The sequence below is a fragment of the Crocuta crocuta genome, unplaced genomic scaffold, assembly GCF_008692635.1.
Source record: "Crocuta crocuta isolate KB4526 unplaced genomic scaffold, BGI_CrCroc_1.0 scaffold95, whole genome shotgun sequence".
Classification (NCBI taxonomy): Eukaryota; Metazoa; Chordata; class Mammalia; order Carnivora; family Hyaenidae; genus Crocuta; species Crocuta crocuta.
This window is the reverse complement of record NW_027530971.1, coordinates 12,689,621-12,706,592: the sequence shown is the minus strand read 5'-3', so window position 1 is coordinate 12,706,592 and position 16,972 is coordinate 12,689,621.

The window sequence follows — 16,972 nt, the reverse complement described above, 5'->3', positions numbered from 1 at the left end:
CTGGCAGCTTCTCAGGGAGGGCGTGGAAAATGGCGAGTGGGTTCCTTTCTAGCTCAGAGCGAGGAGTCTGCACCTCGTAAAAGCCAACATCATGTTCTTGAACAGAGGTCTGGAGCACAGCCCTGGTTCCTAGAGCAGTTTATGTGCCAATCTGCCTCCGCGGTTTTTATTCCCGTCATCCGGGTCTTCTTAGAGGTCAGGCATAGATTTTATATAAGTTTTCTATACCCTGATTTCATTTCCCCTGAATTCCAGCGTAAGTGCTATGGCTGTGCCCTCTCACGCACAGCTCTTCCATTTCCCGTTGCCTGCTGGTAGTCTCCAGGAGCCCCTGTCACAATGTCCGGACACACAGAATAAGGGCCTCTACTTTGTCCTGGCATCCGGTGCCTCGCGTTGTGGCATTCATGCTTCATGTGCTGCCCACCTGGCTGGACCCACTGTGGGCATCAGTTCCCGCAGAATATGCGTGGCCACATGAGAAGGTTTGGGAACAAGAGACCAGACCTTGAAGTGCCAGGTTTCTGAATCATGGTTTGATCTAATGACCCTGAGGCTGCCCTTGACCCTGAGGCCTGGTGAAATGAACAGCTTCTGGTCAGGGAATGGGGATCCCAAAGGCACCCCAAACCCCACTGACTGTGAAAAAGCTCGTTCTACCAAATAACAATCAAAAGCTTTTTAGGCGTTACTGAAATAAGAAATGAGTATTGGAGTGCTGATACACATTTAGCATGCCCAGACCATTTTCTGTTCTGGGACCATCAGAGGAAGTGCAAACGCTGAAGATATCCACTTTCTGCCCTATAACCCAGAGAAGGAGAGCTGTATGAAAGACAGATCATTAAAACCTAGTGCAAAATTTATGACAATTATGGATTGTGCACGAGACACTGTGGAGCACATGTACTCTTTGCGTGTGGGAGTATGTATTTACAGGGAAGTCTTGCTGAGAAGTAAAGGCAGAGCTGAGTCTTTAAGGATAGGAAGCAATTGTTCAGGTTCAGGGGAGGTGAATGTTTCTCTAAGAAGCCAAAGAAGAAATCAGTGAGGGGCGTGTGTGTAAGATCCAAGGAGATCTGTGATATTAGGTGGTAGAGGGTGAATCAAGACATTGCAAAACAGGAGGCTGGAGAATCAGTTCATGGAGGGGCTTTGATGTCAAACTCATTAGTTTGGAATTTATACCAAGGGTAGTGAGGAGCCACTGAAGGGTCGTAAGCACTAGGACACCGTGGCCAGGTTTGTTCTGTGAAAGGTAACTGGGGTGGGGTGGGGTGGGAAGGGGCTTCTGCCATGGCTGTGTTGTGTCCCTCTCTCTTCCTTCTCTGCCTCCTGTAAACGTGATCATCATCGTCCATCCTACATCTTGTCCCTAAATCCCACGGTGGTTCCCCCTTCTTGTGCAGAGAAGGAGAGCAGCTGGTCACCATCCCACATGAAAACTATTCTTGAGATGTTTCCCAAAATGTGCTATATGTCTCATTCAAATTGGATTTATTCTGGTTCCCACAATCAGTGTCCTAGTTGGAGCCTCCTTGATAGTTACAGCATAGTCCTGGCAGCTTGGGATGCATCAGATGGTAACACGCAAGGGCCATTGCATGGTCAGTGCAGGTGTCACTCATTTGCCCTGAGAAGTTGAATGCACTCACCCTTCTAGCTAATCATTACACTCCCCTACCATCGCCTCTTTAAATTCTCACACAACCCCTTGCGTCTGTGTACTTCATGGGGGAGGGCACTTGGGATGAGCACTGGGTGTTATATGGAAACCAACTTGACAATGAACTATTTAAGAAAAAATTTAAAAATTAAAAAGAAGAAACTTTCTCATTATCCACATTAATATAGCTGCTCAAGGAAGGCTGGGTAGAGATATTATGCCCATTTAATAGATGAAGGAAAGAGGTGTACACGCTCACTTGGGGCAAAGAAAGAAGACTCAATTGGGAGGCAGGGAACCTATATTCCTATTCTAGCCCAGACATCAATTAGCTGTGAAATATCACAAAATGAGGGCATACGTTTATTCTAACATTACATCGTAAAGGAATTTGGCTTTATTCATTAATTCAACACGTATTTGTTGAGTACCCACTTTGTGCTGGGAACTGTTATTAACAGAAGCAAACCAAACAGAGCGATCCCCATGGAGCAGATCTTTCAGCGAGGGAGTTAGACTATAAACAGGTAAACACATGACTACATAGTATCAGACATACAATCAAATGGAAACTACAAAGCATGATGGAACTTTATGCTAGAGGGTGCTATCTTATATAGAATGAAAAGGATTGCCTGTCTAAAGCGGTAACTTTTAAACAAAGAACTGATTGAAGGCAAAGAATAAGGCATGAACATACCTGGTGGAAAGCTTTCCGGTCTGCACGAACAGTAAGTTCAAAGGTCCTGAGGTGCGTATGTGCTTGACACGTTCTAAGAATAGCAAGGTCAATGTGGCAGAGGCCAAACTGTGCAGGGTCTTGCAGGCCAGGAAGGGATTTGGGATTTTGCTCAAGGGTGATGGAGTGCCCTTGGAGGGATTGGAAAACAATCAGATTCGGCTTTAAAAAAATCAAAACAACAAACAAACAAAAAAGCTCAAAAAAAAAAAACCCTACCAAAAAATGCTACTCTTGCTGCTGTTGGTTAATTGGGCATTTCTTGGAATAGGGGTGAGAAAGGCCACACAAACAACCTTCAGAGGTGGTTGGCTTAGTCTGTGTGAACAATGTTGTGGTCCTTCCAGATATTTCCCTATCTTGCTATAGGCTTTGTCTGGCCAAGTTAGGATTGGAATCCAGCTGTTTTGAATTGTGTTCTAATGCACGTTCCCTTCCAAACTACCAGATATAGTTCAAGTGAGCCAGTTTCATACTTTGACCTATGATAAGCCATTAAAGGTTGCTTGTTACCAAGCTGTAACTCCGTATTTTAAAGAATATCCATGTACATATTCTGGAGCCCCCATGTATGCTTTCTGAAAGTTCTCACCTCCACACCTTTGCTCCTGTTCTGTCTTCTGCTCTGAATGCTTATTTTAACCCTGCCAACCCTCAAAGCCCAGATCAAATAAATTCCACCTCTTTAGGGAGAGTTTTTTCAATCTTCAGAGCCCGCTGCTATCTCTTTCTATAACAAGTACATGCTCTGTACCAGGCTCTAGGTGCTGAACGTTCCGCAGGGAAGGAGTCAGGCATGGTCCCTGCCTTCGTGGAATTTTCCTTCTTCTAACCATAGGGACAACGGATAGGCAAACAAATAATCCAGGTAACTTCAGACAGTGGTATATCAGGAATGAGGAGTGTGCCATGAAAGTACCTGTAAGGATATTTCAGATTGAGTCGTCAGGAAGGTCTGTTACTGCCCAGGTCCCCACCTGTTTAATAGGAAGGAGATTCGCAAGTGTGCATCGATTGGCAAACCTTGCTTAAGTTCCTAACCAAATTCCTTATACAGAGTGTGCAGGTGACACGTGTCATCAGGATCTGAGCAAAGAACAGGAAAACAGGTTGTAGCAGTAGAAGGAAAAAAACGACGAAAGAGAGAAAGAAAACAAGTACCTATCTTGGTGACAAAGGCATTTGTGACAAGACGTACTGTCAAGCAAATGTGTCCTATTTCTGCCTCTACGGAGTGACAGTGGTTTCTGCAGCAGAGTGACAATGGTTTGTAGAGTGAGTGCCTGTGAGCGGGGGTGCGGAACAGGTTTTCAGCGTGTCGCCACGATGGGGTCCCCCTATGCACCATAGGGAACACAGATCGCCCTTGGATGGGATGCCTGACGGTCCCTCTGTAAGGGATGGGGAGGGGTCGAGGTTGTCTCCTTTGCCCCCTCCCCCCAAGTTTTCTGGGGTTCTGTATTCCACGGGCAAAGTGGTGGAGGTGGAAACTCTAATTTCCTCCAACAACAACTTCAGTTTCCAATTAATATGCTAGGAAGAGAGAACAGACATCGGCCTCTGGGGAAACTGTCACTGCTCGGTGGCATTTGTTAAAATTAGCTGATGGGCAGCCTTCTTTTTCCCAGTAGATATCATGAAAAGCTCACATCCGCATTCATCCCCCTGCCCGCACCCCCCTTCATGTTTCCCGGCTCAAGAAAATGTGACTTTTCTCCTAAGTAATTGATGTTCTTCCTGTCTCGTTCCCGAAAGCGGTACAGGCTTAGCAAAGGAAACAGTGTCTCATCTTCCTCGTTCCTGGTTCTAATGACATATCCCCAGGTTGACAATTTACAGTCCAGGGGGGTGATGAGCAGGTGTACCTTTCACTTGCCCAGCCCTCACCCATGGTGCTGATGACTCCAACTTAAAGAGGGGATATGAAGAAAATTGAGGATGCATATGAAGAGAAGTCAGGCTGTGACCATATTTACTCACTAACTCATTCAACCACCCAGCCATCTATTCTATTTATCTATTATCTATCTATCATCATCTTCCCTCCTTCCCTCCTTTCTTCCTTCCTTCCTTTCCTAACTCACCCATCCATTCACTCACTCACTTTAACTATCAAGGTTCTTTGGTTATAAACAATCCAATTCTGAATATTTGAAGAGAACAAAAGACAGAGTTTTGGAATAATACCAAAACAACTAGTCTTCAAAAGCTAGAAAGACTGTTGTGGGTTGGACTGTAACCCTTGCTCAAAAAACAAACAAACAAACAAAAAATCACACGTTGAATGAATCCTTAACACCCAGTATGTCAGTACATCAGAATGTGGCCTTATTTGGAAATAGGATCATTGCAGATGCTATTAGTTAAGATGAGATCACACTCAGGTCTAGTAGATCCCTAATCCAATTATGACCAGTGTCCTTATCAAAAGGGGACATTTGGACATACTGACGGACACTCGTAGAGAGAACACAATGTTAAGAGACACAGGAAGAAGATGGCCATTTACAAGCCAAGGAGAGAAGCCTAGAACAGAGGCTCCCTTCGCAGCCCTCAGAGAGAACCAGTCATATTGACTCCTTGATCTAAGACTTCCAGAGTCTTGAACTGTGACACAATACACTTCTGTCACTTAAGCCATCCAGTTTGTGGTACTTTGCTATGCTTTGCCCCAGTATACCGATATGATGATAGATATAAGAATTAGCAAAACCAAACCAAATAATCCAGGAAGGAAACAGAGCAGTTCCGAGAACTTCAGCAGTTAGATCCCTGAGATCATTTTGGATCTTGCCGTGAGAAGTCTCAGCCCCAGGTGTCACCTATCACTCTGTCTTCATCTCACCCCCACAGTGGGACTGAAACCGGCCCTGCTTTCAGGTGTCTCTGCCTTGGTGTCAGTTAGCCCCGGTTCATAGAGGTTGGAGTGGCCCATGCAGAGCCCCTGAGGGATCTCAGAGAATCTGGCAGATTCTGGCAGAATGTGGGAGATCATCCACATTCACACTGTATGCCTATTCTGGCTCTAGTTCTCAGCTAAGTTCCAGGAAAGTGTCTTCAAGGCAATTTTGCTTCGAGAGAGAGGCAAAGCATGTGCCCATCCAACTGCACGGAAAGAGAAACACGAGCTCTGAGACAGGCAGGTGCAGGTACTGGAGTCCACAGACGACTTCCACAGGAGTTCAGGGCAAAGTTTCAGGAAGAGGTGGCACTAAACTGAAACCTTGAGGTGTGGATAAAATTTAGACCTGAAGATTCTAAGAGGAGGTTTTTTGTATATAAAGAAGAGCATAAGCTGAGACACGGAAGGAACAGAGGAGTATCCATTGTGGAAGGCAGGGACTGGAGTGGAACAGAGCAGTGCTAATTCATTCAGAAGTGCTGTGGCCAGGTCACAGAGGGTTAGGTGGCTGACTTGGAGGCTTGAACCTTACTGAGCTGATAGTGGGGAGTCAGTGCATGCTTCTGCCAAGGTCAGTGCCATGATTATACCAGCGCTTCTTGTCTAAGGGCAGGCATGGTGGATAGACTGGGGATTGGCATTGGGGAAACTGAGAGCAGAGACTTCAACGATGAGTTGGCTTAGCCCAGGAAGACAGGCAAGAGAAGAGAGGATGGGACAACTGGAATGAGTTGTGTGCATTTGACCCACACTTTCCTGCCTCTATAACATGACCTTGCTGAAACAACCATCTGGAACGCTCTATCTCCATCTTTTCTTCCTTCAAGCCTCCACCAGCTGACCTTCTCCACAAATCTTCTCTGAGTTTTGCAGGAATTTCTTCTTCCTCTGACCTCTGCACTGTTCTTCATAGACCCAAAAAACGTTTGTTCAAGGATTTATTCATCCAATGATTAGTGAATCCCTACTGTGCACCAGACACTGTATTAGGCAGTACAGTTCTAAAACTAAGAAGCCAGCTTTTGTCAGTATATAGGAGCATTTTTTGCAAAATTCCAAACTTTCCTACTAGACTGGAAGATCTTTTAAGAGAGAGTCCATACCTGTCCTATGCTCTGTGGCTCACTCTGCCCTATGCAGTGTCAGCTCCCTACCCATTGGCCAAATCCGTGACTGACGGCAGTGCCTTTTTCATTCCTATCAAGCGCTATATTTCAGTTAAACATATAAATCCATGAATTTACACTCTATGACCTTGAACGCAGCCACTTGTCACTTGTTTGGGCTGAGCTTATAAAAAAGAAAGGGTGGGTTGATTGATTCTTTATCTTAATTACAAATCTTTTTATGCCTTTCTATGCCTATAATATTATATTATATACCTGAAATGTCTGCGTACAAGTACCTCTCGATGGTGATTGAACATTCAACACTGAGCGACAAATGGCCTCATTATTCCTTATGGCATCTTGGAGAGGCAGCTTAGAGGGAGAGAGACCTCATTTTCTATGCTTCCTAAGCCAAGAGATACGAGCAGATGGGTCTGGTGGAGGGACTGGGTGCACAGGGCTACGTTAGAACCGAGAACCCTTTCCTGGTAGATAGAGAAAGGTCTTGAAAGACTACCAAGCGTCGCCCTCTGTGGACAGATGGGGAAACTAAGGCCCAGGATGAGAACATAAGGTCCAGAGTGAGCGAGCACAAAATGTAGGGGCTGAAGCTGCTTCTCTCTCCCCTCACCAATAAAATCTCACTCCGGACTCTCACCAGTCAACAAAATATGCTAACTTCATTTCCTCCCACTAAAAACAACCTGTCCAAAATTGCATTGGACTTAGCCATCTACACTAGTATAATCGATATATTTTCATCTTTCAATGTTCCCCTTTCTCCGCATTCCCAGGGTCTCTTACTGCCCCCAGTTCCTAGTGCCAGGGAAAAACATGGAACCAGATAATTGATATTAAAGTATTAATGACTTCAAATTCATAGAACTTTAAACATTTAAAATTCTTTCACTCAGCCATCCATCTCGTGAAAAGATTCCTCTCCACGGTATTTTTAAGGTGATTGTCAAGGTCTTGCTTACATACCTCTAAGAAGGTGAACTCACTACTCTTGAGTCAAGCAATTCCACTGGTGAGCAACTCCCCCCCTTTAAAAACATTTTAAAACTGAAGCTTGCCTCTTAGTAGCTTTTATCCATTAGACCTGCCTTCTGGGGACACATAGAATAAATTTGTTTCCAATCCACATGGAAGGTTTTAAGGTATTTGAAGACAACTGTCAAGCTATCTAGCCAGCCTACGCCTTTCCAGGCTAAACGTTCTCAGTTCTTTCAAGAGATCTTCCTGTGAAATAGGTTCTTCCCTCTCATTATCCAATTTACTTGTCAAGAGCTCACTCTGGCCTTTCAATGCTCCTTTCAAAGTGGGGTCTCCAGAATGGGTGCCTGCAACTCGTTGAGAAACGCCTGTGGCTTCACCTCCTTTGTTCTAGTTCTTAGACTTAGGTTACTATGGCCTGACGCTCATTTGGTTGGTCCATGGATTCACGTTGAAGGAATCACTTCCAGGTCTTTTTTCAGAAGGGCTATTACTGCAAAGTCACATTTTCCATTTAATTATAAAGAACTTCTCCCAGGGATATTTACTTTCTGAGGGACATCTGCATAGTTTGGATAACATTATACTCCAAAGAATGGTTTTCTAATGGCAGGCGTTTAGAAGCTGTGACCCTGAGGAGAGAAGGAATTGTCCTTTATGACACTAATCTTTCTTCTCCTTCTGCTCGCCTGCCCCCGCCCCTCCTTGTTCATCCCCTGTGCCCTGAAGAATGAAAGGACAGCCTGCGGAGGCATTGCGATCTTTCATTCAAGTCTTCTCCCCCCCCCAAATGTGGGACTCCTGATTCCAAAAATACGCAATTAGCTATAAATCCATGTAACTGTCCCCCAAGGGGCCTCAAGTCCTGCATTGCCGGAGGTCATGGATTTTTACGGATATTCCATTAACGGGGGGAGGATGGCGCTTCCTTGCTAATGATCGGCTCACATTTAGTAAACACAGCCCAAGAGTTTTACAACCTGTTAACTTGCAAGTGGCAGTAATTAACCAAAAATGATAAATAATTAAGGCCTAATTACATGGTATCAGTCACTTCGTTTTCCAGCCTGCTCAGTAAGTGGGTTTGAACTGCCGAGCAGGGCTCCATCCCTACCCCTGTGCCGTCATCGAGCGGGGGCTCCAGGCGCGCTAGGGCCACACAAGCCTTTATGGGGGAGATGAGACGAACACTGGCTCATTAGATCAGTAATTGGACTGTTTCTCTCGCCAAGGCACATTTACATGGAATAGTTTGCGTGCTTTGGGTTTGGAAGAAGAACAAATGGCCATACAAGTGATCCCTGGCTTCTTCTCTGAGACTGAGGAAGGTAAAGGCTGCTTGGAGAACACAGCCTGTGAGGCGTAGAGGGAAGCAGGAATTTGGAGCTCTCCTCTTACCTGCGGGGGGCCTCAGGCAAGATACTTCTCTTTTGTGGACCACTTACCGGGGTTAGTGGGAGTGTCGGGGGCAGGGGCTGGGTGTTCTGAGGGTGGAGGAGACTTTAAAGCCAACACAATATCAGGGCACTCACTAGCTGAAAAGTCCGGAAGCTAGACATTCCCTCATGCGGCTGGTTACAGCCGCCCAAAGAATGTCACGAGGGTCTCTGTCATCAGCTCTCAACTAGGTTTATTGTGTGTCCACCTCATTCACAGACTGAATGTCCCGCCGTAGTCCCAGAGAGCTTCTTCCATTTTCTTTTTTTTTTTTTTTTTTAATGTTTTTATTTATTTCTAGGAGAGAGAGAGAGACAGCGTGAGCAGGGGAGGGTCAGAGAGAGAGGGAGTCACAGACTGAAACAGGCTCCAGGCTCTGAGCTGGCTGTCAGCACAGAGCCCGACGCGGGGCTCGAACCCACGAACCGCGAGATCATGACCCAAGCGAAAGTCGGACGCTTAACCGACTAAGCCACCCAGGCGCCCCTTCTTCCACTTTCTGAGGCCACACCTCTCCGGGCTTGTGTCCTAGGGGAACGATAAGGGGAGCAAGGGCAATTTTCTCAAAAAGAAAATCCGTTTACGTGGAGAGAGTGATGCTGATGATGGAGAAGAGGACCCTGAAAATAAGCATTTGGGGAGCTCGCCCTACATTTCAAGCAATTAGCCGTTATTTCACTTCAGCCCCACAGTAAGGCCATGAGATAGGCACCATTATTGTTCCCGTTTTACAGATGGAGAAACTGGTCCAGAGAGATTCATTCACATAGCTGTAAAACGGTGGGCCTGGGGTTTGCCCAATACCATGCTCCCTCACAGATATGCACTGCAGTTTGCAAGGCTTTGGATATTCAGGACCTTGTCAGGCCCTTCACAAGATGCTGTAGAAGGGGTAGAAGTATATCCACCCTCATTTCCCCGGTGGATCTATAACCAACGTGCGGGAGGCATACCCAGGCACAAGGAAGGGCTGCTTCTGCAAAATAAGGGATTAGGTCAGACCTACATGTTTTTAAACGTTTATTTATGGGGCGCCTGGGTGGCTTAGTCGGTTAAGCGTCCGGCATTCGCTTAGGTCATGATCTCGCGGTTCGTGGGTTTGAGCCCCGCGTCGGGCTCTGTGCTGACTGCCCGCTCAGAGCCTGGAGCCTGTTTCAGTCTGTGACTCCCTCTCTCTCTGACCCTCCCCTGCTCACGCTGTCCCTCTCTCTCTCCTGGAAATAAGAAAAAAAAATGTTTATTTATTTTTTGAGAAGGGGGAGGGGCAGAGAGAGAGGGGGACAGAGGATCTGAAGCAGGCTCTGTGCTGACAGCTGGAGGCCAATGTGGGGCTCAAGCTCATGAACCGTGAGATCATGACATGAGCTGGAGTTGGACGCTGATCTAACTGAGCCACCCAGGCGCCCCTCGACACACTGAGTTTTTTATTTGTGATTTCCTTTGGAAGCTGTCGAGAGAAGAAAAACGCGTGGACACTCCAACGAATTAAGGTCACTTCAAGCTCCCAAGTGCTGGGAGTCTTCAGACATTTCTCAGGCTTGTCCAACAGGACAGACTTCCTGGGTCCTTTTCCTGCCCTGAGGTGGACATAGCATCTTCGGGTTTAATCACAGTAGGCAAGCAGGAGAGTGGACGCTGAGCTTTTCCGTGGCGAACCCGTGCAGGTAGAGGAAGATGGGGAATACTTTGGGTGGGTGTGGGGGGCTTCCTCCGGGTTATAGTCTAACTTATCACAGCGGTGTTCTCTCTGAGGCATGTGGAGTAGTTACAGACACCAGGTCTGAGTCCTGGCCCCATGACGCATCTCCAGGACACTGAGGACCACATGCTATCTCTTTGGGCTTTAGTTGTACCACATGCAATTATTCCTTATAGTAATTGTATTGAACGCTCTTCTTCCTCCTCCTCAGCTGTGTCCCTGGAGGGAGAGGGGCCCTGGCTGCGTCAGCATTCAGTGCAGAGCTCACCCTTCAGTCATCAGCAGGCTCTTGTTAGGCACTCCTGTAGAAGGAGTGCGGTGTCCCACAATGTATGGGGTCCTTCTCAGAACCTAGTCCCCCAGGAGAGAGTTTGCACTCAGTTGAGCGCGGGGAAGCATGGGAAGTTTTGTCTCCGGAAGAGCAGCTGGTGACTGTCAGGTTGGGGAGAAGCCCAACAACAGGAGGGGCAAGCTTGCGACGCTGGTCCATCCTCATCAGCTGAAGGAAGAGGTAGGAACCCAGCTGCAGCCCCTGATGGTGATGCCGTTGTTCCTCTGGGGGAATAAGAGAGGACCAGAGTTCGGGTCCAGAGAGGATCACGTTGCCGCTGTCCCCAGTGGATCCCCACCCCTCTCCTTACGTCTATCTCCCGGGTCTCCAGAGAACAAGTCAGGCATCCATCTGTCCACCGCCTCCCTGGGGTCCTCTGGCCCCAAAGCTGAAAGGCTCGGTTGCCTGCTATGCATCAGAGGGTGAGAAGATCGTGCTGCTTGAAGTAAACAGCATCTGTTGCCAAGTTCACGTGAGGACTGGGGCTCCTTCCTGGGAAGGAGGCTAGGAGACACTTGGCTTACCAAGAAGCTGGGAAAACCCACCACAAAGATCTCCCCAGTTCACCTCTCCCAAGGGCACCACCCCATGCCCTTGAGAGAGGGGGCTTAGATAATGTAGGGTGGTCTGCTTGTGGAAGTGGTGCAGAGACTCTCAGATGACCCCAGGACTCCAGCTCTGCCTCTATTAAGAAGGTGTCGGGTGACCTTGGATGGCCCCCCGACCTCTCTGGTGCAATATTTGTCAAGTGAGAAGGCAAAAGCTGGTTGTTCCTCTACCTTCCGGGAAGCTAATTAATAACTCAGCCTGGCAGAAAAAAAAGAAAACTTCCCCACCCACACCCCTGTTCTCTCGCTCTGCTGCTGTCAGCCTTAGCTTCTCCCTAGGGGAGTGGGGCTGACAGATGGTGGAAAGAAACAGGGAGCAAGGGGGGCTAAAGTCTATTTTTGGTTCCTGTTTTAAAGTTCTTCAAGGAAGTTCAGGAAGAGGCATCCTCTGCTCCGTTTACTGTTGGCTCTACACTTCACACAACTACAAGGACATGCTTTTCCAAGGGCTAGGAATATATGTGCACACACATATGCACATGTTTCCTGTCAATGAGGGTCTACTGGCTTCAGCTATCACTTATCTAGTATAAATTCTTCTATTTATCTATTAATGGAAATTAAAGGTCTTTATGTTGGCATTCAAGACCCTTTTGACTGTCACATTCTAGGTTCCCCTTTTATGCCCCTGGGTCTCTCTCCTCATGGGGTTTTCCACTGAATGGGAAGAATGAGACAAAGTAAGCAAGTGATTATCATATCAGCGGTCAGTCATTAGGGTGTGACCCAGAAGCTGCTCCCTCCAGGAAGTCTGTGATTTAGCTTTGATTTATCCAATCACGCCCATTGCTATTTCCTTGTGCTGGTAGTGATTACCCTACGCGGCAGTTTCTGAGTTACACCCTCCCAAGGCCAATGGTGAGCTCTGTAACCACAGGGCCATGTCTATCTTGATCCATTCTGTGGTCCCAGCGCTCGCATAATCTTGACCACGTGATGGGTTCAAGATCAACAGAATCTGTTCTTAGAGCTCTCCCCAAAGCGGTACCATCTGCCTCTTCTCTTTCTGAATAGGCTTCATTTCTGCAAATCCATTCACCTGTAACAACAATTATATCTTCTCAAGGGAATGCTCATCTCTGCCTACCTAGAGTTTCATGTTGCTTGGACTAACTCCCTTGACGGTTACCATATTCCAGGTAAACAGTTGAATGCTATCTTTCAAATCAATATTGAAAGTAATAATAAAAATACTCCTTCCCGTTATGTCCACAGCGGTTTACATTTTGCAAAGCAGCTCATCTCTTCTCTCATTTAGGCAGCCACGCTGGTTTCAGAGGAGACCCTGCTTCCCCTCTGAGACACTGAAACCTCCTGGACTTACTTGTGTGGCTGTTCCAACTCAGTTGTCTTACTGTCTAGAGCCTCTTCACTCAGCACACTCCCCACCCTTGATGTTGCTACATTAAATATTTATGCCAAGATTCATTATTTGTCCATTAAATATTTATAAGCTTGTGAGCCCGTATCAGACAATATGTATTTCCTTCTCCAAGAATAGTCTGATAGTTAAGTCTACAATCCACGAGTGTCTTCTAGGCAGCCTATATGTTTTCTTCCCTGTCGTGTCCCCAGAAGACTGGCCTGTCCTCCACAAAGCCACTTTACTACCTTTCCTAGCTGTTCCTTTCCACCAGGTCATGTCAGCCACCTGTGGATTCTTCAACTAAGGCAGAATTTTTTTCTTCTCCAAAGTTTGGGAATAGGCAGACAGCCTGAGGTGCAATTTCTGGTATTTTTCCGGAAAAGGCTGGAGTGAGCTCCCTGTTGACCGTGAGCTTTATGGTCTAAGCACACATGGCTTTCTGTGGCATTTAAAGACAGAATCCAGGGGCAGGAAGGAGGTTTTGTGAGGGATGATGGTGTGGACCACGATGGTAGAACAGGGACCAGTGATGGGCTTCAAAGGGAAAGCGGGATTTCTCTTGTGGAGGTTGCTCGGGTCCCTGCAAAGACCGGCATGGGTCTGCAGTCATCATTCTAACTGGGGGGGGTTGTGGGGCCCTATCGTTCTATCATCTCCTTCCCCAAATGTTGCTTTCTTGATCAACCCTCCCCAGATTACACAAGCAAAGGAGCTCTGGACACAGTCCTCTGTTGAGTGTAGAATAGCACAGAGGGGTGTGCACTGGGCACGAAGGCAGGACAGTGTAGACATTCAGGGCACGGGCACTGGGTTTGAAGCCTAGTTTTCTCCTACAGTGACTGGATGAACAGTGTTATGCTACTGCGATTCCCAGACCTGAAGATCAGGGGATTACCATGTGCCACACACTCTGGTAATCTCTTCACCTACATGATTTCATGGAATCTTCATGACAAGATGACATGTATCCCTGTTTTGTGGAAAACACAGGCTTAGACTCTGTATGACTCACCCACATTCAAATGGCTTGTCTGAGGCAGGACTGGGACTTGGATCCAAGCAGTCTGGTCCCAAAGCACCTGGGTCTAGCAAGTAGGTTCTGAGCCTGTTTGCCAATTTGTAGATCGAGATAATCATGCTGACCTCGTGGTTGAGAGGGTTAAACGAGATAGTGTATTTATCATAGTTCACACTGTGGCTGAGGTAGAGTTCCCCAAAGGAATGGTCGCCTCTACTGCTAGCATTACTAATCATTAACATCATAATAATGTAATACTGGAATAGGTTGTCCCTTGCAGTGGGTTCCTGGTCCTTGGATTTGTTTGGGGAGGGTTTTGGCAAGATCACAGTAATTGATGGGAGTTTGGTAAAAGATATTCAAGTATTAATCAGAGGGACTTTAAGGTTCCTCAAGCCCATAGTTTTATGATGTTAAGAGTGAAGCACTCAGAAAGTAAAATAGCATAAGTAATTTTACCTTGGCTCCCCTCCAACAAAGACAGTCCTTCAGGAACCAAGTTTGGTTCTAGAACCCTCTTCTTTCCTCTTCTTGTATGTAAGCCGCTCTGAGCACTCAAGTTGCCCTTTGCTGACCCAGGACTCATGCCTTCCCTCTAACCCACAAGGAATTTCTTCTCCACCCTGGGATTTATCCCTCTGCTTCCATTCTTCAGAAAGAAGAAGCTTCCTGGACAGAGGTAGCATCTGGATCTTGAAACCTGCCTGATTTTGGAGTCACTGATAGAAAGATATTCATGAAGTAACTCCCTTCCAAATACTATCCTTGGTTTTTAACAGGCAACTTAAAACATCAAGGACACCAGATGAGAGGGGACTTTTATTCTACTTTAATCACGTGTGGACATTTGCTCTATTTTGTGTATGTGATGGGTCCATTTATTCAGCAAAATTTATCGAGCACCTACAATGTGTAGAGTACGGTATTCAGTGTTAGGGATACAATAGTGAGAATAAAGGACAATAGTCCTTTGTGAAGTTTATAGTCTAAAGGGGAAGAAGACACTCAAATAACCATGGAGTCTTAGGTGATAATAATCATGGTATTCACTTAAGTAAGACTCCAGAGAGAAACTTCAAATATATTAATCCTCATTCTTTTTTTAAATTTTTAATGTTTATTTATTTTCGATAGAGGGAGAGAGAGAGACAGACAGACAGAGCATGAGTGAGGGAGGGGCAGAGAGAAAGACAGACACAGAATCCGAAGCGGGCTCTAGGCTTTGAGCTGTCAGCACAGAGCTCGATGTGGGGCTCAAATTCACCAACCATGAGATCATGGCCTGAGCCTAAGTCAGACACTTAACCAACTGAGCCATCCAGACGCCCCATATTAACACTCATTCTTACCAAATTTCTAAGTAGTGACTCTTATTATTTCATCTTAAAATAGAGGAGACTCAGCCTCCTCCAACTAGAGTTGAATCTCAAGAATCATTTAATATGTACCTGTGTTTTAAACAACACTATCGTGCAAATGGATAGAGAGCATACGACGTTAATTCTTTAGTGAGGAAGACAGCTCTTTTTTGGTTCCCTGGTAAATGAGTTTATTTTTATTTTGACACCTGCTAATCTGCCAGGTGTGTGGTGGGGGTTAAATGAGACAATGACACATCATTAAGATCCCAAGCTCCTGGTAGGCTCCAGATTGTTAGTAAGTTCTCAAAAACATCAGTTGCATTCAATCTAGCCAACTCCTCCACTCTTCCATTCTGAAATTAGTGTCCTAAATATTTTCACTTACTCAAAAAATATCTTCTTATCCTCTCCCTTCGCCCATCTCAACCACTTCAATCGCATAACAAATTGAGGGGCAAGAGCATTGTTGAGCTTTACAGAAGCTGATAGAAGTTCCCTGAATCACAAATGCTGTTTCTCCATGACCATATTTAAGAGAGCTCTTCATGGAATTAAGAATCAGTGGTCAACCCTTTATTCTTCTCTGACCTGTGGATTTTCAGGAAGACATTCATCATTCAGACCCTTGCTTCCTTCAGCAATTCTGGCTCTACAAAAATATGTAATTTCAGTGCCATCTGCTATGCTTGGGGGACAGGGAGTGGGGAGGGAGAGGAGAGAGGACATGGGAGTGTCTTTCTATTCAGCCGAATTTGTCTAAGTCCTCAAGCACACTCTTCCACCATGTTTAAGCAAAAGTATCCATCTCCTGATGCAAAGACATCTAAGCAATGTCATGGCTATCATTGTACTCCAAGCTTCTAGCATGATGCAGACACATAGCCCCTGCTTAATAAATACTCATGAATAAATGGATTCCATTACACTTTTTAACTGTTATGTTCAAGGAAAGACCAATAACACATCAAGAAGCTGCTAAACTTGTTTCTGAGAAGAAACGGAATTCATCAGTAGTAGCTGACCCCTTAAGACAAGTCAACCACTTTTAATAAATTCAGCAAATGTCGATCACCCAAATAAAATACCAACTCTGGAACAGAAATGTCAGCAGAGAATATCATTTGCCAACTGTTGATTTATATAACTTATGGTACCTTCATTCTGGTAAGGTGAAATTTTATCAAAGCTAAGAATCTAGCAGAGAATAATAGATTCTATTATCATAAAAACATGTTTCCTTAGGTTCACAAAGAGCACAATAATTTAGCAGGTGTAATGTATCATACTCTAGAAAGAAGAAAAAAATGGTAGGAATAAATAGGAACTTTTCTAACTTGAGAAGTAAAAGAAAGCATCCACCACTCCACATACATACACCCACACACAAATGTACCAAGCATGCATACAAAATCCTTTTTTAAAAGAAGAGACAGTTGCTACGATTGATCTTATTGAAAAATCTAGACATCATATACACTCACATGAAATCTTCATCCGTGATGCCACCAAGCCTTCTTAGCTAGTGAAATGCCAAGGTTTGGGGACCCACTAAGGACCCATGTTATGGGAGGGGTTGGCACATGAAGTCAGTGGGCTCCAGGGTAAGTAAATGTAAGGAAATGAAAGTAGAAGAAACATTACAGGGGTGTTCTTGAGATGGTGGGCTCATCTCTTGTCCACAACAGGACTGATGAGCACTGTTCCCAGGTACATTCTTGGGAGCACCTCATCCTTCTTGAT